The sequence below is a fragment of the Cebus imitator genome, unplaced genomic scaffold, assembly GCF_001604975.1.
Source record: "Cebus imitator isolate Cc_AM_T3 unplaced genomic scaffold, Cebus_imitator-1.0 Scaffold1, whole genome shotgun sequence".
NCBI classification, from domain to species: Eukaryota; Metazoa; Chordata; class Mammalia; order Primates; family Cebidae; genus Cebus; species Cebus imitator.
This window is the reverse complement of record NW_016107316.1, coordinates 267,020-292,582: the sequence shown is the minus strand read 5'-3', so window position 1 is coordinate 292,582 and position 25,563 is coordinate 267,020. Positions and strand designations below refer to the sequence as shown.

General features: G+C 45.5%; 1 long non-coding RNA gene across 2 annotated transcripts in view; it reads left to right on the top strand.

Moving 5' to 3' along the window:
- The window catches only part of LOC108301449, a 165,384-nt gene that overhangs the window by 27,843 nt on the left and 111,978 nt on the right, over positions 1-25,563 (top strand). The window contains exon 1 of one of the 2 annotated variants that reach the window (XR_005199463.1): positions 10,303-12,631. The exons of the other annotated variant lie outside the window; for it this stretch is intronic. This is a non-coding gene — a long non-coding RNA (uncharacterized LOC108301449). Of the gene's footprint in view, positions 1-10,302; positions 12,632-25,563 lie in introns of those variants that run through there. 2 annotated transcript variants of the gene reach the window in all.

Below are 25,563 nucleotides of genomic sequence, written 5' to 3'. Positions count from 1 at the left end.
CTTCCACCTCCTCCTTTAATAGTTACTATATCCATATTACTTCTGTGATTCAAAATATTTATACATAAAAAGATTTGATGCACATTAGAGAAAATGTTAATAAGGTCATCCCTTGGTATCCATGGAGGATTAGTTCCAGGATCTCCCAAGACACCAAAGTCCTCAGATGCTCAAGACCCCGATATAAAACTCTATAGTATTTGCATATATCCTACACATGTCTTCCCCTCTACTTTAAATACTGTCTAGATTACTTATAATATCAAATACAATCTAAATGCTGTGTAATTAGTTCTTTTTTTTTTTTTTTTTTTTTTTTTTGAGACGGAGTTTTGCTCTTGTTACCCAGGCTGGAGTGCAATGGCGCGATCTCGGCTCATCGCAACCTCCGCCTCCTGGGTTCAGGCAATTCTCCTGCCCCAGCCTCCTGAGTCGCTGGGATTACAGGCACGCGCCACCATGCCCAGCTAATTTTTTGTATTTTTAGTAGAGACGGGGTTTCACCATGTTGACCAGGATGGTCTCGATCTCTTGACCTCGTGATCCACCTGCCTTGGCCTCCCACAGTGCTGGGATTACAGGCGTGAGCCACCGCGCCCGGCCGTAATTAGTTCTTATACTGTACTGTGTAGTGTGTAATGACAGGGAAAGACGTCCGTGCATATTTAGTGCAGGTGCAACCATCATCGTCCTAGCTACATTTTTGATCCTGGGTTAGTTGAATCTGTGAAGATTTGGGAACCTGTGGATAGGGAGGGCCAGCTGTAATTTTTAATTCTGGATGTTGAGAATATGGGTGTCTGTTATATTATTCCTTGTACTTTTTAGTGTGTTAAACTCTCCTAAAAATAAGCAATATACACTCATAAAAATTCAGAAAGTAAAAAAATACATAAAGAATCTTTTGAGGCGGGGCGCGGTGGCTCACGCCTGTCATCCCAGCACTTTGGGAGGCCGAGGTGGGTGGATCACCTGAGGTCAGGAGTTCAAGACCAGCTAGCCATCATGGTGAAACCGCATCTTAAAAAAAAAAAAAAATCCTTTGAGAAAATGGGATGGTATCTTGGAATTTCATTGACCTGGAGTCCCTGTTCCTGAGTTTCCATTCTGCTCACTGCTGTCCTCTAAAGTGCAGCATGGACAGCTGTCCTGAAGTGAGGTGCGATTGTTTCTCTGGGTGACTCTGCGCCATCCAAAGTGCATAGCTCACTATCATCTGCCATAACCTGCTCTGCCCAAGGGCGACCACAGCACCTTCCTCTAACAGATGTCACACACCCAGATATCCACGTGATGCTACTGGTTTCTATCAAATCCCTACCACATGCCAGGCACCCAGCTGGAAACAGAAGCACAAAGATAAATGAGACTTGGTCCCTGCCCTCAATAAGCTCACTATCTGGTACAGTGTTTCTCAGACTGGAGTAGTTTAGCAACTCCTTTAAAAAGGGGAAAAAAATCCCGTCCCCTGGTGGTGCTTTAGACATGTTCTATTTGTGCAAAAACACAATTAGGATCAACCTTTTTCTGTGTGTAGTTCTATACATCTACAAACTTAAACAGTTTTTCTAATGAAGCATGCACCAAACCCAAATCCACAGCAGCTGGAGTTTACGATGATGCTTTGTTGACATGGCTGTCCGCCGGTACTGGCGGCCAGGCCAGGTGTGGTGGAGCCAGCCTCGTCTACTGCCCTGTCTCTGGACGCTCACTTCTCCCACCGGAGTCCTCCAACTGAACTTCTGTGAAGCTTTCATTTATGCTGTGCTATGTGGGGCCATCTGACCTTTCGCTTGGCTCAACATCATTCTTTGTGAATCAAGTCAGCCTCTATTCTTTTCTCCCAGCCTGCATCCATTAATGCAGAGTTATGTGGTGCCAACACCCCTGAAAGCACAGAAGCAAACACGGGCACTGAGACGGTGGCTTGTTAGGAAGTAAACTAGGTGGTGCAAGACAGGCATAGAGCGGTGCTTCCTCTAAGATGATTGGCATGAGGAAAGCTGCCAACTTTTCACTTCTCAAGGAAGAGCTGCGGATTTGAGAATACATCCTCGGATCTGAGTTTGAGAAACACCAAAGTAGTGACTCTATCTCATGTTCTCTGAGTCAGCTCCCATTTCCAACGCTCTGCTTCCTTGTCCGTTTGCTTGCTATGTGACACGTCTCAGAGGTTTCAAGTACTGCTGCCCAGACCAGGGTTCTGAGCACCCATCTCGAGCCACCTGTGCTGTCCTTGGCCTGTGTTCTCCCCTTCATGTGAGTGCTTCTATCCACAGGGGGTTGCTGAAATTCCCTCATCCTTCAGAAGGACCATCTCATCTTTGGCTTCTTCCATGAAGTCCTCTTAACTGTCTTCCTTCTTCCCTATTCTGGTAATGGCCTTGAATGGCCTCCTGGGCCCTGTCCATCCCAGGGACTTGCTCGGAAACCCTTCCACCCCACTGTGCCTGGCAGAGTGTTCCGAACACACCGGTGGCTCAGTACATCTTTGAAGTCAAGTTGGATTTGGGAGACTCTCCTGCATCATGGATCTACCATGGAGCCAGTGCATCTGTTGTGGGACAGGGGTTGGGGTGCTGCCATCATGTGCCTAGGCGGAGTTGCAGAAGGCTTCACAACACTGACATGGTGATGAACATCCAGGACAACTCTTGCATGGAGGCAGATTCTGCCACAAGCTCTGTTTGTGTGTGTACGGGTGTGTGCATGTGTGTGTGAGAATATATGGGAGTGTGTGACTGTGTGTGTGTTTAACCACATCCGAGGTCAGTGTCCCTGTAAGTCCAAGTGAGAGTAACAGTGGGACATTCTTTCCCACAGGGAGGTGCCCACGCCCAGTTACCCTCAAACTCCTTTCTCTCCTGTCTCCTTCCTCCTAAGGGTCAGCAGGGAATAAAAGAGATGGTAGAAGCTCTCCAGAATTTCCTCTTCCTGGCAGTGTCATTTACAACGAATTGTGTGCAATGATTTACTGGGTGAACTATTTTAGGATGCTGTCCTTTGATGTAAGATGTCCTAATCACACCCTCAGGGCATTAAGTACCTCTCACGCTCAAGCGGCGCGATTATATCTTATGCCATTCACAACTCTCCAGGGTTTTATTTTTATTTTTTTACTGATATAAAGAAATCAATTATTTAAGGCAATTGCTTTGATCCTAACTAGCTGCAGGTTTGTGGAGGAAGACCTTAGCTGTGCAGTTGTCTGCGGGCCCCGCTTCTCCCAGCGTGGATGCAGCCCTTCCCAGGCCACTGTGGCCACTACACTGTCAGGTGCAGCAGTGTCGAGGCTCCCCCTGAACACAGAGCCTTCCGTGTGAGGGCTGTGGTGGAATCCCTGCAGGTGGCCCCTTCATGTGAGAAGGTTGCTGTGGCCTCAGCTAAGTGGACACTGGAGCTCATCTGCACCTCCTTGGAAGGGCCAGGCAGATGGACTTGCTCCCAGCCTTTGAGCACCATTCCCATGGAGTGCTTCCTGCAAGATCACTCACACTGGGAGGGAGAAAGGAAGTTGAAGGTCACTTGGGATCTGTATAAATTAACATTTATGTCATGTTAATGAGGTGCTAATTGCTCTGGCAATCTTTTTAATGCAAATTAATCCAGCCCTGTTTGCATTGTCTTGTTCCCAGCCTGATACCTCCTTGCTTCTGCATTGTTGTCAAGGTAATTATCATTGCTCCCATGAACAAGGAACAATGTTTTGCATCTGCTCCTATGACACGCTGGTGTCTTTTAGGGTGGCAAGATTGGGTCAACATTGTTAGGGTCATTTAAAAATTACAGTCTTGGGCCAGGTGCTGTGGCTCACGCCTGTAGCCCCAGCACTTTGGGAGGCTGAGGCGGGTGGATCATCTGAGGTTGGGAGTTTGAGACCAGCTTGACCAACATGGAGAAACCCTGTCTCTACTAAAAATACAAAATTAGCTGGGCATAGTGGTGCACGCCTCTATTCCCAGCTACTTGGGAGGCTGAGGCAGGAGAATCGCTTGAACCCAGGAGGTAGAGGTTGTGGTGAGCCAAGAATGTACCACTACATTCCAGCCTGGGCAATAAGAGGAAACACTGTCTCAGGAAAAAAAAAAATTTACAGTCTCCCAAACATAGGGATGTTTGCAAGGGACGTGGCAGTCCACATCATGTAGGGTGTGCGTGGATGTGGTTAGCCCACGGGAAGCTGAGAACGCACCAGTTCCACCACAGGTCTGCCACAGGTCAGCTTCCTTGTTCAGTTTCCTGTTGCCTTTCTGTGCTGACTAAATGACGAGCAGTGTCCAAGCCAGAGGGGGCCACATTGGAGCCTGTGGCAAGAGGAAGCGCATCACCCCCATAGGTCCTTGTCAGAATGTCCTTCCATATTCTGAACCAAGCAGAAAAAGTGAAGAGAACCTCTGGAATCAAAAATCCTGACTAGATGTGAAGCCCAGTCTTGTTCTGTCTGCACACGGTATGGTTTGGACATTTGTCTCTGCCCAAATCTCATGCTGAAATGTAATCCCCAGTGTTGGAGGTAGGCCTGGTGGGAGGTGTTTGGGTCATGGAGGAGGGTCCCTCAGGCTTGGTGCTGTCCTCATGATAGTGAGTGAGTTCTCATGAGGTCTGGTTGTTAAGTGTGTGGCACTTCCAGCCCAGCCCTTGCTCCTGATTTTGCCATGTAAGGGGCCTGCTCCCCCTTCTTCTACCACAAGTAAAAGCTCCCTGCGGTCTCCCGAAGCTGAGCAGACACCAGCAGCATGCTTGTACAGCCTGCAGAACTGGGAGCCAATTAAACCTCTTTTCTTTATCAATTACCCAGTCCCAGGTATTTCTTTACAGCAATGCAAAAACAGCCTAACACAGCATGCCACTGTCAACCCTCATGAAGCTGTCTCATGGGGACATCAAGCCCATGGGGCCCACGAACCACAGCTGATTAGAAGCCATAGGATTAAAAAACAAACAGACCAGCATACAAACACCTTGTCTTTATTTAAAATGTTGATACTTTGTTCATCATGGATTTTTTCCATTAATTTTTAAAAATATTGCATTAACCATCTCCTCTTTCGATTCCCCCTCCCCACTATGAGTGCAAAAATACAACCAGATAGAAAGAGGAAGATCTAGTGTTCAATAGCACAGTAGAGAGACTATAGTTACCAGTAATTTATGGTATATTTCAAAAGCTCAAAAATAACTCAGATATTGTATATTTCAAATATGTGTGTGTGTGTGTGTGTGTGTGTGTGTGTGTGTGTGTGTGTGTATTTCAACAAAAACTAAAAAGAAACTAAAATTCCCATTTCAAAAATTGGAATGCTCCTAACACAAAGAAATGATAAGTGCTTGAGGGATGGATACCATAATTGCCCTGATTAAATCATCACACATTGTATGCTTCTGTTAATAGTAAAATGTACCCCACAGGTGCTCCATAAATATGTACAACTATTATATATCCATAATAGTTAAAAAAACAAACGTCACATGAAAATATTATTTATCTTGATAATGGAGATTTTTGGCTGTCCTAAATCGTATCTTGGTTGGTTTGCCCTCACCCTGGATATCCCTGAGCTGTTTAATGGGTGACTGTGGATTTCATAGCCAGGATGCTAGCCCTGGTGTAGACAGCACTGTTAAAGGAGCTTGGGAGTCTAGGTCTGGCCTGAATTTCCCACCTTCCTATGCATTTGGGAAATGTCCCAGCATCTTCATTATCTTCGACATTGAGGGGTATTACTAGGTAGCTGGTGGCAAGGTATTTACAGGAGTAGCTATTTTAGATCTTCTTAGCTATAAGAGGGTTATTTTACAGAACACAAATAATTCTTCAGGTAAAACTTGAACCATTGAAACCCAAGCACTGTTCATGATGGATTGTGGACTTTGGATTCAGAAAATGTATGGGGTTTATGTGGCTCTTCCACGTTTTCGGTGTGTGATCTTAGGTAAGGTTTTAAAGATCTTTGATTCTCAGTTTTCTTATCAGTAAATGAAAATAAAGGCTATTTATAGGGTGGTTATAAGGATTGAATGAAACAATCTGTAAAGCATCTGGCATGCATTAGACCCTCTATAAATGTTCTGTATCCCACTTCATCTGAAGAAAAGACATTGTTTTTCAGAAGTAAATCCTCAAGTTAGTGCCCTAGCTGATGATGGTCCTTTGGCCTTTTATTTGTTCTGTCACACGATTCGTGGATTCCAGTGGCTGAAGTTCACTGTTTCCCGAAGCTGAGAAGCCAAGGACACCAACGTGGTCTCTTGCTACCGTGGGAACTCAAGCGCAGGAATCATCTCACTCAGTTATTACTGGGAGGACCCAGGGCTCCCATATGGACCCATGGCAGCTCCTCCTCTCTTTCTACATCCCTTTTGCCCCCTTTTCCTACTCAACCTCCTTTGGGAGACCCATGTACACCACAAAGGTGCTTTCAGGGCTTCACCTGTGTCTCTGTGGGGCTGTCCCAAAGCCCCAGGACCACCTCCCACTGCCGCACAGTGACGGTCATGGCCATGAGGTGACACCATCACCAACCAATACGAAGCTGTCCACCATGTGTCCAAGCCATGCTGGGCTCTTTATAGATGGTGGGTGCTGCTTTCTCAGCTTGGGACAGGGCATGAAAGCAGTACTGCTGACTCCAAACTCATCCCTTCTTGTGGTGTTCCCCTTGGGGCAGGTACTCAGGCTAACTGTCCCAACCTTGGTCTCCAATCCCCTTTGCCTTGGCTGCCTCCCAGCTGGGGGTGGTCATGTGGGCACAGCTGGCCAAAGAGCCATAAGAAAGCACGGTTTGCTTAGAGTCACTGAAAACTTCTGCCATAGGCTTTGGTTCCTCTCTTCTGATGTAAGAGAGGTAGATGTGATCGGCAGAGCAGTTCCCGCTACTGGAGACTTTGAGGGAGAGGCCAAGAGGGTCTCGGAGACCTCAGCACTGGGCCACTAAACTGAAAACAGGTTCCTTATTTGTTTAAGCCACTGTGATTAGTTTTTCTGTCACTTTCAGTCCCAAGCCTTCCTCGCCTGTACACCACCCCCTCTTGTCATCACGGGACCCTCAGGAACAGCAGAGGATGAGGATGTGCCAAGGCCACTCTGTACTGGGGATGCTAATTCCCCTGTGAACCCACTGCACTGTGACTCCAAGAATCTCGTGTTCCTGCCATTCCATAACCTTAGGAAGAGTCTCCCAGGAGGCTTTCTGTTTCCTGATACAAATGGAGTTTTAGAGAGTCTACCCCAGAGTTTGGCCAGACCCGCCCAGACGTCTCAATCAGGATTACAGGTTTTGCTTGGGCTCCTGTGGGGCCTCCTGCTTCTGGAAATGCATGATAAAGCTCTTGACGGAGAAAGGAGATGGTCTCTGTGGAGTAAGTACCTGAAAAGGAAAGCAAGCGAGGCTTCTTCGGCACCATCATTAAGATGCCAAAATATGGCCATTTTTCTAAGAAATTAAAACAAATTTTACCCCATCCCTTTAAGGTGTGTGATGCAATGACATAGTGACATGCGATAACTTGTGTAAAATTGAGGGAAAGGGCATTGCAGAAGTGACAGGAGTTCACAAGCTGTGATTTTCAACGGAGGTGACTTCCAAATGAATTAGGTACAGTGGAGAATCGTCGTACTAACTCCACTTTCCCACGAGGCCCAGGTGCTATGCAGGTGTGAGTCCAGGTCCTAAGACTGCTCTTTCTGTGCCCTTCCATCTTTGGATCCCTGGCACTGCCTGGTCCTGGGGTCCCTCTGGACCCTCTGTTCCTCCTTCAAGCAGAGCCCTGCTCACCAACAGTCATGGACAACTGACCTGATCCTTAAAGCCCACCGCAAGGGGAATTATAGCTGGTATATATTCAGTTTCCCAAAGATCCTTTAAGTTTTAACTCCAAGGAGTGAATAGAATTTCAGGGACCAGAATAGACTTGGTTTGGGATGGGGAGGCTGACGGGCACTGGTGATTGGTGGAAGAATGACATTTTTCATCAGAAGGTAAAATGCATAACCCTCTTCCAAAATCCTGGTTATATATAAGGGTGGCATATGTTTATCTAGAATAGCTTCTGAAGAATCTGCTTTTTAAAAAGCTTCAGACAAAAACAGTCATCTGTAGGTTGTGGCAACTGTGGGTATGCTAATTTTATAATGAGCCAGAAATTGATTGATGGGAGGCCAAACAATGATGGGGTAGAAGACACTTGGCTCTGGGACAGGAGCTGGCTACTCTCCTGGGGGTGACCTGGGTGGCAGAGGGTATGGGAAGAAGAAACCACAAAGACAGATGTGGGGGGAGGATGTTCCAGCCATCAAGGGCTGGAGTGAGGCTCGGCAAGGCAGGAGGTCCTGGAAGTTGATCTGGCTGAGCCTTCTAGGGTGAGATTTGATGGAGGGATTCTTGGATTGGGTGATGGAGAAAGAGGGCCCTCTTGAACGGAGCCAGCAGCCCCAATCACTCTGGCACAAGGTGCACTCTGGTCTGCCCTCCATTCTCCAAGGAGAATGCTCATTGATGGGAGAAGAGGCCAAACAACAAGACCCCCATACATGGATTTCCCAGTTTCATCTGCATCCCTGGAGTTTGCCTCCTGTGAGTCATGTGTTACTGAAACGCAACATCAAGCATCAGTGCTTGCATCCTGGGTAGTGGGATCTTTTCACTTTGTTGTTTCCAGGAGAAGCCCAGGTACCTATGATGGCCACTCAATCCTGTTTGCTCATTGAGTGGAAAGACACATTGGTGAGCTGAAGTGAGACGGAGTGCTGGAGTCTAAGAGGGGAGAAGCTCTTGTTCCTTGCATGGGACTGGCCTCTGGTTTGGGGAATATCCTGCTGGAGGAGTCTCTTCTATCCCAGGGTCAGTAACTCCTCCTGTAACAAACTGGCCAGAGGCAGGCATTTCGCTTTTGGGGCTGGGCTTTTGCCTCTGTGGTTGCCAACCCAACAGATAGTTACAGCAGTGGAAGAGGGATGATTTCGGCACATTTTTCTCAGGGTTTTTTTATGAATTGGCCTTGGATGGGAACATTTGTGTACCATGCCAAGTGTCGTTTGGTTTTTTGGGCTTTCTTTTTTTCTGAGAGAGTCTTATTCTGTTGCCCAGGCTAGAGTGCAGTGGTGCCGTCTACACTCACTGGAACTTCCGCCTCCTGGATTCAAGTAATTCTCCTGCCTTAGTCTCCCCAGTAGCTGGGATTACAGGTGCCTGCCACCATGGGGGGCTAGTTTTTGTATGTTTAGTAGAGATGGGGTTTCATTATGTTGGCCGGGCTGGTCTCGAACTCCTGACCCCAGATGATCTGCCCACCTCAGCCTCTCAAAGTGCTGAGATTATAGGCATAAGCCACTGTGCCCGGCCCAAGTGTTTTAAATGCACTTGAATTTTTACTTTATCTACTTTTTAAAATGGACTTCACTTTGCTGGGTGTGGTGGCTCGCACCTGTAATCCCAGCACTTTGGGAGGTCAAGGCAGGTGGATCATGAGGCCAAGCCAATATGGTGAAACCCCATCTCTGCTAAAAATACAACAATTAGCCGGGTATGGTGGCGCACACCTGTAGTGCCAGCTACTTGGGAAGTTGAGGTAGAAGAATCACTTGAATCTGGGAAGTGCAGGTTGCAGTGGGCCGAGATTGTGCCATTGCACTCCAGCCTAAGTGACAGAGTGAGACCCCATCTCAAAAAAAAAAAAAAAAAGGACCCCACTTGTAGAGCTTACTTGAAAGCTTAAAGTATCCCCCTCCCCTAGCACACACACAGCATAGTGTCTGTCACAGCACTGAGGGGCTTCGTTGACTTCAATGCCTTCGTTTCACTGCTGCCTCACCTCTGCTAAGACAAGAACATCTTTTTGCCACCCGTACCTTTTGTGGCACCTGGCACATAGTCAACACTCATAAGCATTTTGCTGAAAATGCTTTTACTGCTCAAGATTCCTTTAGAGTATATCTTTCACATATGGTATGAAGTAGATGTTTGAAACATTACCCAGCTATTTCAAACCAAAGAATTCAACTTGACTTTAACCATCTCTGTATGTTAGGGAAAATTTTATTTTTTACCTGATGCATATAGATGACCACCCTCTGCCTCCATTGTGCCTAAATAAACAAGTGATTGGTCTTGCCAGATACAGTGTAGCCTGTAGTGGAGGATTGTGTGAAGTACTCCCAAAATAAGACACACAGCTGTTTATAATTCAGTAGCTCACTTTGGTTGATCTGTCTCTTTCTCTTTGTCTCTCTTCTTCCCTTTCTCTCTCTCTCTCTCTCTCTCTCTCTCTCTGTATCTTTGCCTCCCTCTGTCTCTCTCCATGTCTGAATCTGTCTCTGTTTTCCTATTTCTCTTTGTTTCTTTGTCTCTTTTTCTCTCTCCCCCTCAACTCTGTCCTTCTCTCTGTCTCTGCCTGTCTCTGGATCAACAGCTTCCATGTATGTGACATTGCCTGTGTGAAGTGGTAACTCTCTGCTGGACTATTTCCCAAGCTTCTGGCTGCTTTGGGTTACAGATGTTCTTATAAAAAGCGAGACATATAGAGGTTTAAAAAATTACCCCAGGAAGCCTGATACGGAAAGGAAAAAGAGATGCCCATATGTTTGTTTAGCAATAACTTACAATAATTAAAATATTTTGAAAATGACAACAAGTTGGGTCAGAGTGTAAATTAACAATGTTAAATCAATTAGCACTTAGTGACTACCTTCTCTGATGGGTGAAAAGATAAATCAGAATGGTATCTGTTCCCAAGAAGTGGCTAATTGATTACAGGAGTAAGGCGTATTTGGATATAGATACATAGAGATGAAGGCTAGCTAGCTAGATAACAGATAGATAAAATCTACATTTATTTAGTGTTTATAGTGTGCCAGGCTCCGGTGCCTTAATTATATCATCACAGCCTTTGCAACCACCTCGTGGAGTTGATATTATTATTATTGTCCCTTTACATCTGAGTAACTGAGGCACAGAAGGGTGACCTACCTGTCAGAGCTTATGTGACTATTAAGCGGGAAGGCAGAATTCAGAGCTGGCTTTGATGACGTGAAGACAGTGGTTTTTCCCATGTGCCACATCAGCACCCCGTCTTCCCCGCTTCCCTGCTTGTAGCAGTCCCAGCTCTCTGGTTCGTCCAGGATATGGTTGACAATGGACTGAGAAAGATGCTGTGGATAGGCAGTGAGCATAGTGGAGATCTGGGTGTCACTGGAGCCTCTGTCTTTCTGGGCTGACTTTCTGGTCTCTTGCCTGCACAGGGCTCAGGAGAAGTGTGGGTTGAGGGTAGAAGTGCGCAGATAGGACACCTCTTCCTGGTGGCGGCACCAGCAGCAGGTCCTGGCACATCAGAGACAGAGCCCAGTACAGTCCCCTGCCTCACGAATCCAGCGATTAAATCTGACCATGTTGGCAGGGTGAGGGGTTCTAGAGGGCATTCTTTTTTTTAAAAAAATTGAAGCTTAGGTTAGAATCAAGTTTAATTAGAATACTGAAATTTAGAATTAAGGTTAAAGAGAAATTCGAACCTCAGGAACAAAGTGGATCACCCATGTGAAGTTAGGAAAGGTTAAAGATGGATTAATTTTCAATTAAATAAGATTTTGGCATTGGAGTACAGGTTCTTTGGCAACAGATGTATTAGGGAGGGTAACACTAGAAAAGTCGAAGTCAAAAAGAAATGAGTCCAGCAGATTACTTGGGTTCAGTAAGCAAAAACACTAAAATATACATGAAAATAAGGCAGCAAAATGTCTATTTCTTAGGTGTTATTTGCATTCATGGGCTGAATCATAGTTCACACTGTTACTTTAGAGGCTCTTGGTGTAAGCCTACCTCAAGAACACCAGTACTTTGTTCAAAGGCTCAGGATATTTGTGAGACTGGCTTTTCTCTTTCCAGAAGATGAGCTTATTGTTATGAACAGGTACTATCACGTAAGCAATGCAATTGCCATGGAGATGATTACAGATGGATGCTTGAAGACAGGCTGGCAGTTCAAAGGGACCAGCTGAAGGTGGCTAGGGGTTGGTAGGTGTGGGCCATGGAGACAGAAAGCTCCCTGTCCACTCTGCTGAGGGACTTTCCCCTGTGGAAGAATGGGAGCACCTTTGCAACTGTCTGGTAAGGCTGATGTTTAAAAATGATGACCACACTCAGCAGGGCTGTAAATCTGCTGCAGGAGGGCTACTGGGCAGCCATGTGACAGCCCTGACTTCCTTCTTAATGTCTAAAGGTGGGAAATTTCCACTGAGAGGTAGAACACAGGAATAAGTTCATCCGTCCATTCATTGAACAAGGTTCTATTGAGAGTCGGTGAGTTCCTGGTTCCTTGGAAGGTGGTGGTCACTCCCAGAGGCATCGGCATGGTGTCTGCCCTCAAGAAGTGCACAGTCCAGTTGTGGAGAAACTAGAGATGTGCAGGGAATGTGAAATGTCATGTGCGATGGCAGAGGCATGTACAGGGTGAGGCACATGGCAGGTGTGCTGATGCTGACGCTGATGAAGAGCACCGGGGCCCAAAGGCATCTCAGGAAGCTCTGTTGAGCTGACTTTTGCAGACAGCCCAGGAGGTGGTGGTGAGAAAGGGCTCTCTAAACAAAAGGAAATACAGCATGTGGATAGTTCCAGAGGACTGAAACAGTCTTCTAGCTCAGGTATGAATTCTGCTCAATCTGTTGCTGTACTCTAGACTTCGGGATTGGATTATTCTTATAAGGGCTAGGCTTGCCTGCCCAGCTCCTGTAGGACACAGAGCATAGTATGGGGCACAAAGAAAGTGCTTTGTGGCAGAGCAATTGGAAAACTTTGCATCTTTGCTTTCAAATATAAGAATCAGCACAGTCAATACCACCTTCTTACTGGGTACTAAATGAAGCACTGTAAAATTAATGTTATTAGATATAGGACCCTTTCCATTTCAAATGGAATAAGAGGACACTCATTTGGGACAATTTAGGGAAACACCAGTCTGAATAGTAGCGGAATTAAATGAGCTACAGTAACAAAACTGAGATAGAAATGTTGCGTATTAGGAGTCTTTAGGGAGCTACAATTACTGAATATTTACCCATGACTTATTTCCTGTAACAATTATTTGTGAGTGAGTGCTTTGGATGTGTTGAAACAATGTGTTCTCTGATGCATTTTGAAACTTCCCCCTCCAAATACTGTTTATACATTTAAATTACTGTTGAAAGAAGAAAAGGACTGCTAGGTGTGAAGTTAAACTTTAGCCTAGTGTGAATGATTTCAAATCAGCCGATTCCAAGTTAATGAAATTTTACCTCAGTTCACACAGACAGGTTTACTTTGCCAACATGTGAACTATGCTTGGGGAAAGGGAGGCGGTGTAGGCCATGTTTCGGGGTGAACAGACATCGTGAGGATGATCAACAGGAAGCAGAATTCCAGGAGTTTCCATTTTCCTTGTGGGCCACACACCAAGAACACACAATTTTTAACACCATGTTAAAAATTGGTGCCCTTGTCTGGCACTGAGTGCTCAGCGCCTGCTCTTTGCACAGCATCTCCATCTGAGATGAGCCGAGTCACAGCCTGTCTCCAGGGAATGAAATACTTGCTCAAGACCAGTAGATGTGCTGAGCCCAGAAGGGCCACTGTCCCCACCCAGCACCATAGCGAGGCTGTGTCAGCTTGCAGTTTGGTCCTCGTGCTGGGAGGCAGCTGCTCCTTCTCCGCTGTCTGAGGATTTCAACAATGTCTTCCTCATGGCCCCTCATTACATTCCAGCACCAGGAGCGTCACTGCAAGGTGGTTGCACAGAAGCGGAGGTCTGAGATGGGTGGGAAGCCTTCTCTCTCCTTTAGGTTTGCATTTGAGGATGGGTCAAGGGGACTTAGATCTATTTTTATTTTTTACTTTTTTGAGGCAGGGTCTCCCCCTGTCACCCAGGCTGAAGTGCAGTGATGTGATCATGGTTTAATGTAGCCTGGACCTCCCAGACTCAATTAGTCTTCCCACCTCAGCCTGCCGAGTAGCTGGGTAGCCAAGCAGGTGCACACCACCATGCTTTGCTACTTTTTGAACTTTTTGTAGAGATGGGCTTTTGCCATGTTGTCCAGGCTGGTCTTGAACTCCTGAGCTCAAGAGATCCACCTGCTCAGGCTCCCAAAGTGTTGGGATTACAATGAGCCACCACGCCTGGCCTTATTCATTTTTAAAATGAAGGATCCAGGAGTAAAATTTTGGCCACTGAACAGAAGAACCTGCTGCACGACAACTCTGTTGATTTTTGTTGCTTGTCTGTTTGTTTGCACTATCTGCTGGGCTTTTGTTTGTTTTAAACTGTAGTTATCCTGACTTCAGATTTTTTCAGGTGATTTTATTGAGTTGGGGACTGGACTTGAAAAGGCCTGTCTGAAATCACCTGTCCTTGAAGTAGCCCGCAAGGGCAGTGCTTGGGCTCAGCCAGTTCTGAAGTTTGAGGGACCTGGGCGTTTGTAATGTATCTGTTTCTCACTTTTTCAAAATCACCTGATTGGATTGTGTGTGTGTGTGTGTGTATATATATATATATATATATATATATATATATATATATATATGTATATTTTGATGCAGAAACACTTGGACACGTGAAGCAAAGCTTTACTTCTATGGGCTTACTTTTAAAGGGAAAACGCTGACGTGTGCCAGATCATAGCCACCTTGAATCATCTGGTTGTATCTACAAATAGCTTGCACACCTCTTGCTAAATGTTTTCCTGTTGGCAGAAGCCTGCCACTGTGTTGAAAGACTTTCACAAGAGCTCTGGCCTCTCTCACAATCCTTCTTGCATTTTATTGGCTGCTTTTGCTGATAAGAAATGCCTATGTGATTTGGGCTGAAACTGCATCAGGAAAAAGTTAAAGTACTAAGTCCAGAGACAGCGTCTTTATTTATTTTTTTAAAAAGTATGTTTTGGCCTCTACAACCCCAGATATTCTTTCTCCTCCTCACCTCAGCAATTTGTTCACAGAGTGCATTACTCAGAGTGAGGTGGCCAGACTCACTTATTTGCCTGGGTAGTGCTGGTTTGCAATGAGTCGTCCAGGTGTTGTCAGTAGTAACTTCTCCTTTTGCTCTCAAAAATGACCTCATGTGGACAATATACAAAGTGGCCATCCTCCTTAGGGTCCTCCACTGCCGTTTCTGTATATGGCATTGACACCACATGTTTTGAAGGTGCACCTTTACCTCTGGCTGGTCCTGCGTGTGAAAACAATTTCATTCATTACGATGTTGACCTTGGTATAGTGGCCATGGTTTTACCCTTCGCTCCTTAGAAAAAACCCAAATGTACCTGGTTCCTCTTGACCAGTTTTCAACTGCAAACCGACGGTAGGGAGGTGGGCATCCCTGAATTCTCATACCCTTCACACCGAGATAAGGGGAGTACAAGTGGGTGGTCTTTAAAGAAACAGTTGAGGCTGGGCGCGGTGGCTCACACCTGTCATCCCAGCATTTGGGGAGGCTGAGATGGGTGGATCCCTTGAGGCCAGGAGTTCAAGACCAGCCTGGGCAACGTGGTGAAACCCTGTTTCTTTGTAATAATCCAAAGATTAGCTGGGTGTGGTGATGTGCCTGTAGTCTCAGCTACTTGGGAGGCTGAGGCGTGAGACTTGCTTGAACCCAGGAGGCAGAGATTGCAGTGAGCCCCACTCCAGCCTGGGCAACAGAGTGAGGCTGTGTCTCCAAAAAAAAAAAAAAAAAAAAAGAAAAAGAAACAATTGTGAGGGTTGAAAACTGAAAATGCCTTGACCTTCGGGTGTGCTTGGGCAGCCTCCTCCAGCCTCAGCCTGCCTCTCGTGGGGCTCTGTGATGTACTCTCTTCCCACAGGGAGCATTTGTGTGGCGCCATGCAGTTATCTGGGAGCCTGTTGTCCTATCCTGCTGTCTGTTGCAGTTTTATGATGTCTTTTCCCCAGATTCCTTCAGAAATGTTTCCTCACAAAGGCCTGCTTTTGCAATACCCCAGGGAGCGGTTCTGTCTCATTTTCCTGCTCTTTTTCTTGCTCAGCACTTAATGAACTTTTCTTGGCTGTTTCCACTGTCAGCGTGTAAAGTCTGCTGGTGAATGCCGGTTGGCTTTCTCTGTGCTACACTGGACCTTTCAGAGGCAATTATAGTCCTTCATGATCATGAGAAATTTGAGGGAAAGCCGAACCTTCCAAAAGTCTCTCAATGCAGCAGGAAGTGAGTCTGGCAATTAAAGGAAGGGAACAAAAAAACATCCCAAGGTCCATTCTGTTCTCATAAGACAGAATGGGGCATATACTGGAAAGCTCTATGGAAATAAAGTCAAAGGAAATAAAGAGATGCCGAGCTGATGTCTCCCTTTGTGTGTGTTGTTTATATGACACAATTGGTATGTGGCCCATTTATTTGCAGGTTAATAAATCATTAACAGAATGCTGGCGTTAGACCGGGCAGTGCTCAGAGACTCCTAGACAAATATGACATCATTCCTGACTTTAGGAAACTCTGAGATTAGTGGGGAGACTGGCAATAAACTGATGCCTAGGAAATAACATCCCAAGCGGGGAGACAGACCTGAAGGACCGTGGCCCAGGAAATAGACAGGCCAGCAGGGAGCCAGCTAGCCTGGGTACACGGGCAGCACAGGCCTGTCTTCAGGGGTGCCATGTCCAGGGAATTAGAAATACTAATAGTTCAGCATGGCAGGTTCATTCATTTGTCCATTCGAGTTATTGGTGGAGAGCCCATGCTTTACTAAATGTGAGGCCAGCATTTATGGAGACCTGGCTAGAAAAGTAGTAGAGACCCAGAGGCCTCAGGTGCCAACCAGAGCATAGAGCTTATCCGGAAAGCGCAATGCCATGGAGAGCCAGGGAGGCTCTAACCAGGAGCTGGACGTGATCAGACGTGTGTGCTGCCCATGGCGTGCGAGACATGCTCGGGATCCCAGCCTGGGGGTACCAGGGCTGGGCGGGTGAGAAGAGTCCCCAGATGGTATTGGGAAGGGGAAGGAGATTATGCAGCCAGTGGGTTCTGAGTAAATCAGATCTATTTATTGGGTAGAAATGAGAGGGCCAGTCTGTGCTGACATCTGACTTCTCTTTCGGGGAACTGCTGGATGCTGATGTCATCCCTGAGATCGAGGAAGGAGGTACAATAGAAGAAAGACGATAAATTCAATTTTAGAGGAGTCTGCAAAGTTAGAGGCGTTCATTGGAATTTTGGGGTGATGCCCATCAGACTGTCAGACTTCTAGGGTAGGCCATGGGGAAAGAGAAGTGAGCTGCAGATACAGACGTGGGGATATGGTGAAGTCATGGGTGTGGCGGACATCACTTCATTACCAAATGATAATTGAATATAACGACAGTTCCTGAGAGCTTGCTCTGAGCTATCTCCTGTAGTAAGCACTACTCCATTTACTCTTCAGTGCGACCCTATGAGATTCTGGTTTTAGTTGTCTCCACTTTACAGAAGGTGAATTTGAGACAGAGCAGTTTAAGCAGCTGCCCGAGGTTGTACAGCCTGTTATGAAGAACAGTGGGTGGAACATAGTATGGGTCATTTAAAGGAGGAGTGTGAGAGGGAGTTGGGAAACCTGTAACTGAACTGAAAGCCATGGGGGATGTTGCTAGGGGATCCACTGGGCTGGGCAGTCTCTGTTTTGCCTGGTGCTCTCCCAGAATTCTCGGTCTCCTTGTTGCTCCAGTTAACAGCTGCACTTCTCTGCAGGACAAGGAGCCGCATCTTCAAAGCAACCCCTCATTGTAAGAGAGTGCAGGCCCTGCTGCAAACAGGCTGAGAGCCTCTTCCCTCAAACCTCCAGGAATGAGAAGAAAGCTCTGCACCTGGCATTGTTACCTTTTCAGACTCCCAAGAGTTTAGCCAAAGTTAACCTCCCATCTTGGCAAGCTGAAGCCCCACTCACCTCGGCGGGCTCATTGTCAATGGCAACTTCTCCAGGAAGCCCTCCAGATCCTCCCCTGGACAGGGTCTGTCACTCACGGTGCTTCACACAGGCAAATACCTTATTACCATGCATTCTTTTCCACAGTCCTTTGTGTTTCTGTCTTGAAGTCCTGGAGGGCAGGAACTCTATCCATTAATATTTATTTGTGTGCCTTGCATGTAGAAGGTGCCTAGTAAATGATTGCATTAGTAGATGTTTAATAAGTGGATTTGAATGAAATCCCTTTTTCCTCCTCTAATTTTCCTTTTTATTTTGGGTGAATTTGTTAACTAAGTTTCTGTGTAGTCTGTCCTTTTGCTATTTCTTCATTTCTCTGTAGACTCATTGTTGATCATTTCTTCCCCATTCATGCATTCATGGGTCTGACATGTATTAGAATTAGCAGTCTCAGGTCCCTGAATCCTTGAGAGCTGCGTTTGTATCCATATCTAAGTGCCAAGGCCAGTGCCAGGGCTTTAGTCAAGGTTAATAGGTGGCAGCAGTGAGATGGAATTCTAGCCTCCTGGGAGCATCTCTCTAACCATCCCCTGTTCCATCCACAGCCCATACCCCGTTCTCCCTGGGCCAATCAGCTGCACCATTTCATCCCATCCTAATAAGGGGAGCAGGTGGCCCAGCCATGCTCTGGGTCCCTTCTGTGCTCTCCTTAGTCTTCCCAGCCACTGCTGATGCAGACCCAGACTCACACATGATGTTACGATGATATGGGCTTCAGCTTTGATCAAAGCTGAAAACTGCAGCTGAGACCTGAGCTGGCTGATAAATTAGCAAAGACTTATTTCAGCCAGTTGGGCCAGAGTCTGTAAATAAATGGTGCCAAGAGCTGTTGCCATAGTTCTAAGTCAGGCACTTCTAAACTCTTCCTTAAAGAACTACGCATCGTGGAGGTGGAAACTGGTGGTGTATTGCAGACATAGGATGGTATCGAAAGGGCCCTCTGTAACCCAGAGGCCAACAGTTCCCTCTGTCCCTGTTGATTGTCTGCCAGCTTACTCATACTCTCTCAGTAAAGTGGAGAAGGTCATAGAAGAGAAAAAGACAGAGAGGGCATGCATGTTTCTGTTATTTCCAGTGTAAACATTACAAGCAAGCTCATTAGGGTGATATTTTCAGTGTAAAGATATATTTCTACTGGACACAATGCACAGATATTTTGCTTATGGAATTTTCACTTAACAATGTGGAAAAAATCCGTTTTCACCCAGGCAGTTTTGGCTCCAAATATGGATTTGACGAGTGTTTCCCCAAATGCCACCAGGTCTGAAGTGCACAGCTGCTATGGAAATTTCACAACTCTCAAAAGAGCCCCAGATGTATTTAAAAAAAATCACCAAATCACATATTTAAATTGTGCCTTCTATTGTTGCTAACAACACTTGGGTATTATAATTAGAGCGACCCCAGAGGTCTTGTCTGAGAAGCCTTCCGCATTCATTCAGCTGTTGGACTTTCTGTGCTTTCATTTAGTGTCATGGCGAAAGGCAAGGAGCCTGCCTGGCGACTTTCACATCCTATTCATTAGAAGTTTTACTTTCTGGCCCTAAGACATTGATGTTTGGGTTTTCAGAAAACTAAGAACATATTGAATGTGAATCTCTCTTATCTTTGTGTCATTTTTTCTTGAAGTCTTACCTGCCTGTCCCTCAATCTGATGTCAAAACTCATCCCATGTATATTGTTTGTAGTCTGATGTGATTTCCAGCTCAGTTTAACGAAGTTGTGATAAAGCACATCATCGAGATGAAAAGAACCTGTGTTTTCTACCTCATGACAGTGTCATTGAGTCATCCCAGCGATGCCACTTGCTGCAGGGCTGGAGAGCAGTTGATTGGCTCGAAGAAGAGGCCACATGGATTTATGTATACCACTTCTGACGATGTTTGGGACTTTTGCGGGGCCTTACAATTCTATCACAAATGACTCAGCTCTCTTCACAGCTATATTTCTTAAAGCATTTTTTCCCCCACTCAGGTTTGATAATTTTCTCTCTCAGTTCCTTCTGGTTAACCTTATTATCTTCAAAATGTAAAAAATACCCTGCCCATTTTTAAGATTAATTTACATGCTACAGTTTTTTTTTTTTTTTCCCCCCCTCTTTCCAGGCAACTTTCTCCTATCCTTTTTTAAGATGATATCCAGCAAGGAAAGATCATGCTGACTTCTTAAAGTCTTTCTGGGATTTACTGACAATTCATTCACACACATTAAAGTTTATATTAAAAATTCCCCACGTACTCACATTAACCAATGAATATAGCATATTGAAGATAACTTGGACAACACTGTGGGATATAAACAAAAGGTCTCATTGCTTTGTAGTCTATGTATTTGTACCCATTACAGGTTGGTATAGAGTAGGGTTGAAAAACAGAGTAAGGATAACTTTTTAGTGGCCAGGTGGGGTGGCTCACGCCTATAATCCTAGCGCTTTGGGAGGCTGAGGTGGGTGGATCACCTGAGGTCAGGAATTCGAGACCAGCCTGGCCAACATGGTGAAACCCTGCCTCTACTAAATATACTAAAAGATTTAGCTGGGTGTGGTGGCACATGCCTGTAATCCCAGCTACTTGAGAGGCTGAGTAAGGAGAATCACTTGAACCTGGGAGGTGGAGGTTGCCGTGAGCTGAGATCACGCCACTGTGCTCCAGCCTGTATGATCAGAGCATGACTCCATCGCAAAAAAAAAAAAAAAAAAAAAAAAGATTAACCTTCTTAACTTTTAGTGTCACACATCATTTTGACTCAGTTTTACCTGTTCTAATCACCTGAATTGACATTGTCATTGAGATCTTTGTTGAATTAAACTGTGCAAATCAGATTCAGCTTTCTTTTGAGGATTAAAGCAGGCATTGGGAAGCATACAGTATCAGGGCTCTCTAAGAGAAAGGTAACCCATAGGATGTACCGAGAGAGAAACATGGGGAGGTTTACAACATTAATGGCTCCCAGGGTTGTGGAGATCCAGACATCCCATGATCTGCCATTTGCAAGCTGGAGAGCCATGAAAGCTGGTAAGTCTGGAGGCCAGAGAGCCAGAAGGGCCAGTATTGGGGGCGAGAGAAAACGGATGTCCCAGCTCAGGTAGAGGGAGTGAACTCATCCTTCCTTCACCTTTTACCGTATTCATTGGATGGGTGATGACACCCACATTGATGAGAGCTAGTGATTCTTACTCACTACAGTGATTCAAGGGCTCATCTCTTCTGGAAATGCTGTCCCGGGCAACCCCAGAAATACTGTTTTACCAACTATCTGGGCCTCTTATAGCCCAGTCAAACTGAAACATGAAATTAATGATTACATGTAACTTTGGTGAGACTGGGAGGCTGCAGAATCTGAAGCTCATAAAGTTCCTACCTGGAGGTCCAGGAGTACTTTTGGTGAATTGCTGGTTCAGAGACACCTGGAGGTAGAGTCATGATTTTGGACACAACTTTGTATGCCCTGGATCTGCCTGGGAACTGAAATACTTTTAATAAAGACCAGGAAGTAATTCAGTTGCTCTGGGGGTGACTTTGTCCGGTATATTGAATAGGAGTGAAAACCCCTGCTGAATGGAAAGGCTGGCTTAGTTTTCGTGCTGCTTCCGTGCTGATCTGCCTCTTGGGGGGCCGTTTAGAAGTCCAAGAGGGCTGTGTCCTCACACAGATGGGGAGGGGAGGACTACGCTGGGGCTCTGTGTGGTTTGAATCTGCTACCAATTGCATATCACTTCAAATCAATCGTTTTGTATAAGGATTTAAAAATAAGCTGTATTTTGAAAATTAATTCATGTGTATTTTGGGGCTGGACAGTGGTAATGGCCTCATTTTAATTGGGATTTTTTAAGCCTAATTTTTAAATAAAATATTTTCTAATTTGGAGCAAGGATTCCTTTATTTGAGGATTTTAGCTTTTGAAAAAAATATTTAATTTAAAAATTTTTTTATTTTTTATTTTTGAGACAGAGTCTTGGTCTGTCCCCCAGGCTAGGGTGCAGTGGCACAATCTTGGCTCACTGCAACCTCCGCCTCCTGGATTCAAGCAATTCTCCTGCCTCAGCCTCCCAAGTAGCTGGGATCACAGGCATACACCGCCACATTGACGAATTTTTTTGTATTTTAGTAGAGATGGGGTTTCACCACGTTGCCCAGGCTGGTCTTGAACTTCTGAGCTTAGGCAATCCACCCGCCTCGGCCTCCCAAAGTGCTAGGATTACAAGTGTGAGCCACCGCGCCTGGCCCAAGGATTTTAGCTTTGTACGTAAACCAATAGCTATGTTATATTACTAATAGGCCATATTTAAATATTCTCACCACAAAAATAAGAAGTATGTGAAATGTAATGCCTATGTTAACTACCTCAACTTAGCCATTTTAAATATATACATATGATGTAGTGAAAGATATAAATAAAACATAAATATAAAGCATAGATAATTTTTGTCAGTTAAAGAAACAGACACTAAAGCATATTGCTTAGGTTAATTCTCTGATAAAATTTAGGCGAGACCAACTTTGGAAAGATCATAGGATGCCCAGATGCCAGGTTGTCTCAGACGTGAGAGACACCTGCCTGCTTCTAAAAAGTAACTTTCAATAAATGGACTCCTTTTTCTGCTTCCTTATGTAGTGAATTCTCCCATAGGCCTCACTTCATCAACTTCAAATCAATTTATTTTTAGTGAAGAAGAAATAGGCCTTGTGAAATATGTATATATTTCTTTTGTTTGTTTTTTGAGGCAGTCCTGCTTTGACACCCAGGCTGGAATGCAATGGTGCAATCTTGGCTCACTGCAACCTCCACCTTCCACGTTCAAATGATTCTTGTGTCTCAGCCTCTCGAGTGGCTGGGATTACAGGCCTGTGCCACTATGCCCAGTGAAATTTCCTTTTGGAATTTTTAGTAGAGGGGGTTTCACCATGTTTTCCAGGCTGGACTTGAACTCCTGGCCTCAAGTGATTCTCCTGTCTTGGTCTCCCCAAGTGCTTGGATTACAGGTGTGAGCCACTGCACTCAGCCGATTCTTTCTTAATCCTAAACTCCTGGCGCAGGTTTGGCACATTGGAGAGGCTCACTGAATATGTGTTGAGTGAATGAAGGAAAGAGTTGAATAAAACAGAAAGTGACGTTGGTTGGTTGATGTTTATTTACTTTGCCTCCTTCCATAAAGGCTTTGAGGTGAACTTCAACAAAAGTTATAGAGACAATAAGCTTTATAAATATACAAGGCACTGGAAATAAAGGAGAAAGGAGGCAAAGCAAATATGACAACCAGGGGGGCTAATTTATTTTTGTGGCTGAGTCAAAATCTATCTCTGAGCTTCTTACCAACAAGGGCGAAAAGGAAAAGAGGATAGTTATGTAGTTTTTGTCAACAGAAAAGAGAACGCACATCTCTTTTTAGGGGAAGATTATTTTCAGGCATGAAGTTCTTAGTTTGACTATAAACTACTAGAACGAGATAGGAACTAGTTTATTTATGTTAATGTTAAATACATGTGAACAAATTCATTAAGATTTCTAAAATTGTGGAGGTTCACTGATATTAGAAACAAGAGAAAACAGGCAACAGAATAAAAAAAATTCAATGTGAGTAGGATTTGTAAAGAGAGCAACTATGCACATAATTCCTGCCAGGGAGACAGAATGAGGCCCATCTCATTGTGCTTGAGCCACTGCGTTTGGCCCAGTTTCTGAAATTGTTCTGTGAGGCTGGGCTGTCCACTGGCCTGCCAGCCTCATGAGCCACATAGCTCGCTATCTCAAGAGGCCCTGTCCCAAGGCCTGTCTGTCCCTGCTGGCCCTGACATGCCAGCCAGCTCGCTCCCCTCACCCCAGCACCACCCAGCCAGGCTCTGGGATGCCTGTCTGGCCACATTCCAGGATGACCTGATAGTCCTTCCTCTCTGACTGTTCTCTCCACCTTAGACTGAAGGGAAGACTAAGGCGGGGACAGATCCTCAGTCTGCCATTCAGCCCCTATGTCCCAGCCAGCCTTGCAAACCTGGTTACTGCCGCTCATGAATGGGGCTCTCTCCTTCAGACAGCCTGGTTTTTCCCTGTTCTCTGAATAAGCTCTCCCTACTCCCATCTTACTGCCTTTCCCCAGACCGTGCTACCTGCCAGTCCACCACTGTCGTTCTTCTTATCAGTTTGGTTACTGCTGCCCTTTAAGGCTCACTCTTACGTTTCTCACATTTGCATCTCTGACCCCCTCTACCCCCAGCCGTCCCATCATTTCCATGCCTCATGGTGGGCACCCCTCCTTGGACACCTAATCATAATCTGCTGTCTGTCACTGCCTGAAAATTTTGCCTTCATCTTTATTCTTGTTGGCCCCATGATAAGCCTAAGTTCCTCAAGGGTTAAGGCCATACTTTCCTTCATATCTTCACTTGCCAGCAACTGAGGGGCAGGATGACATTGATAGATTAGAGGAATTGGAAGCTGACACCTGAGGTTTGAACACAGGAGTGACTAATTATTGGTTGTGTGGCCCTGCTCAAGTCAGGTCCACAGTCAAGTGGCTATGGTCCCCACTTTATAAAAGAAAAAATGACTTTTCAGTGCCCTTGAGAAGTCATTTACTCATTTATAAAGTGGGGACCATAGCCAAATCCTTGCCATTTAACTCCCTGTGACCCAGGGAGACAAGGAGGGCGAACCTCTGGAATGTCTCCAAATTGCGCATACGCCAGAAAGTTATCCAGTATGCTGTAGGTGATATACAAAGAGGGAGGGAGTGGATGAATGACGTTCAGCACATCTTTTCTCTCTGTTCTGCTTTGGACTTCTAACTGCCATGGAAAAGATAGTGGAGGTCAGAGGAGGAGAGACGACTGTGTGAAGTCAGGTGGAGAGAACAGGCAGAGAAAGGACTGTCAGGTTATCCTGGAATGTGGCCAGACAGGCATCCCAGAGCCTGGCTGGGTGGTGCTGGGGTGAGGGGAGCGAGCTGGCTGGCATGTCAGGGCCGGGGGGAGGGACAGGCCTTGGGGCGGGGCCTTTTGAGATAGTGAGCTCTGTGGCTTATGAGGCTGGAAGGTCGGAGGACAGCCCAGCCTCACAGAACAATTTCAGAAACTGGGCCAAACATAGCGGCTCAAACATAAGTTAAAAGGAAAAAGAAAAAAAAAAAAACAAAAAAACAACCCAGCTCCTAATCGAAGACATATTTTTGGGACCTCCAAGTGGAATAGGCACTTCACTGCCACACCTGCTGATTCTGCTTCTTACAGAGAGGAGGGTTAGGATTGAAAGTAAAGATGGAAATCCTTAAGAAAGAAGAGGAAGGGGGAAAGTAAGGAGAAATGATACCAGCAAAGTCAGATGGGAAGAATAGATGCAGTTTTAGAGCAAGAACCATGAGTGGTCCGAACAGTGGATTTCTAGTATGGAAATTAACTACGAGAGAGTGGATCTCCTTGTTGGCCAGGTTTCAGACACGATGGATCAAACTAACTGTCCTCAACACACTGGGATTTCTCTTTCTCACTGGGATTTTAATTGAAGGATGTATTAGTCCATTCTTGCCCTGCTCTAAAGAAATACCTGAGACTTGTAAAGAAGGGGATGAATTGGCTCACAGTTCTGCAGACTGTACAGGAGGCAGAGTGGCTTGTGCTTCTGGGGAGGCTTCCACCACGATTGAAAGT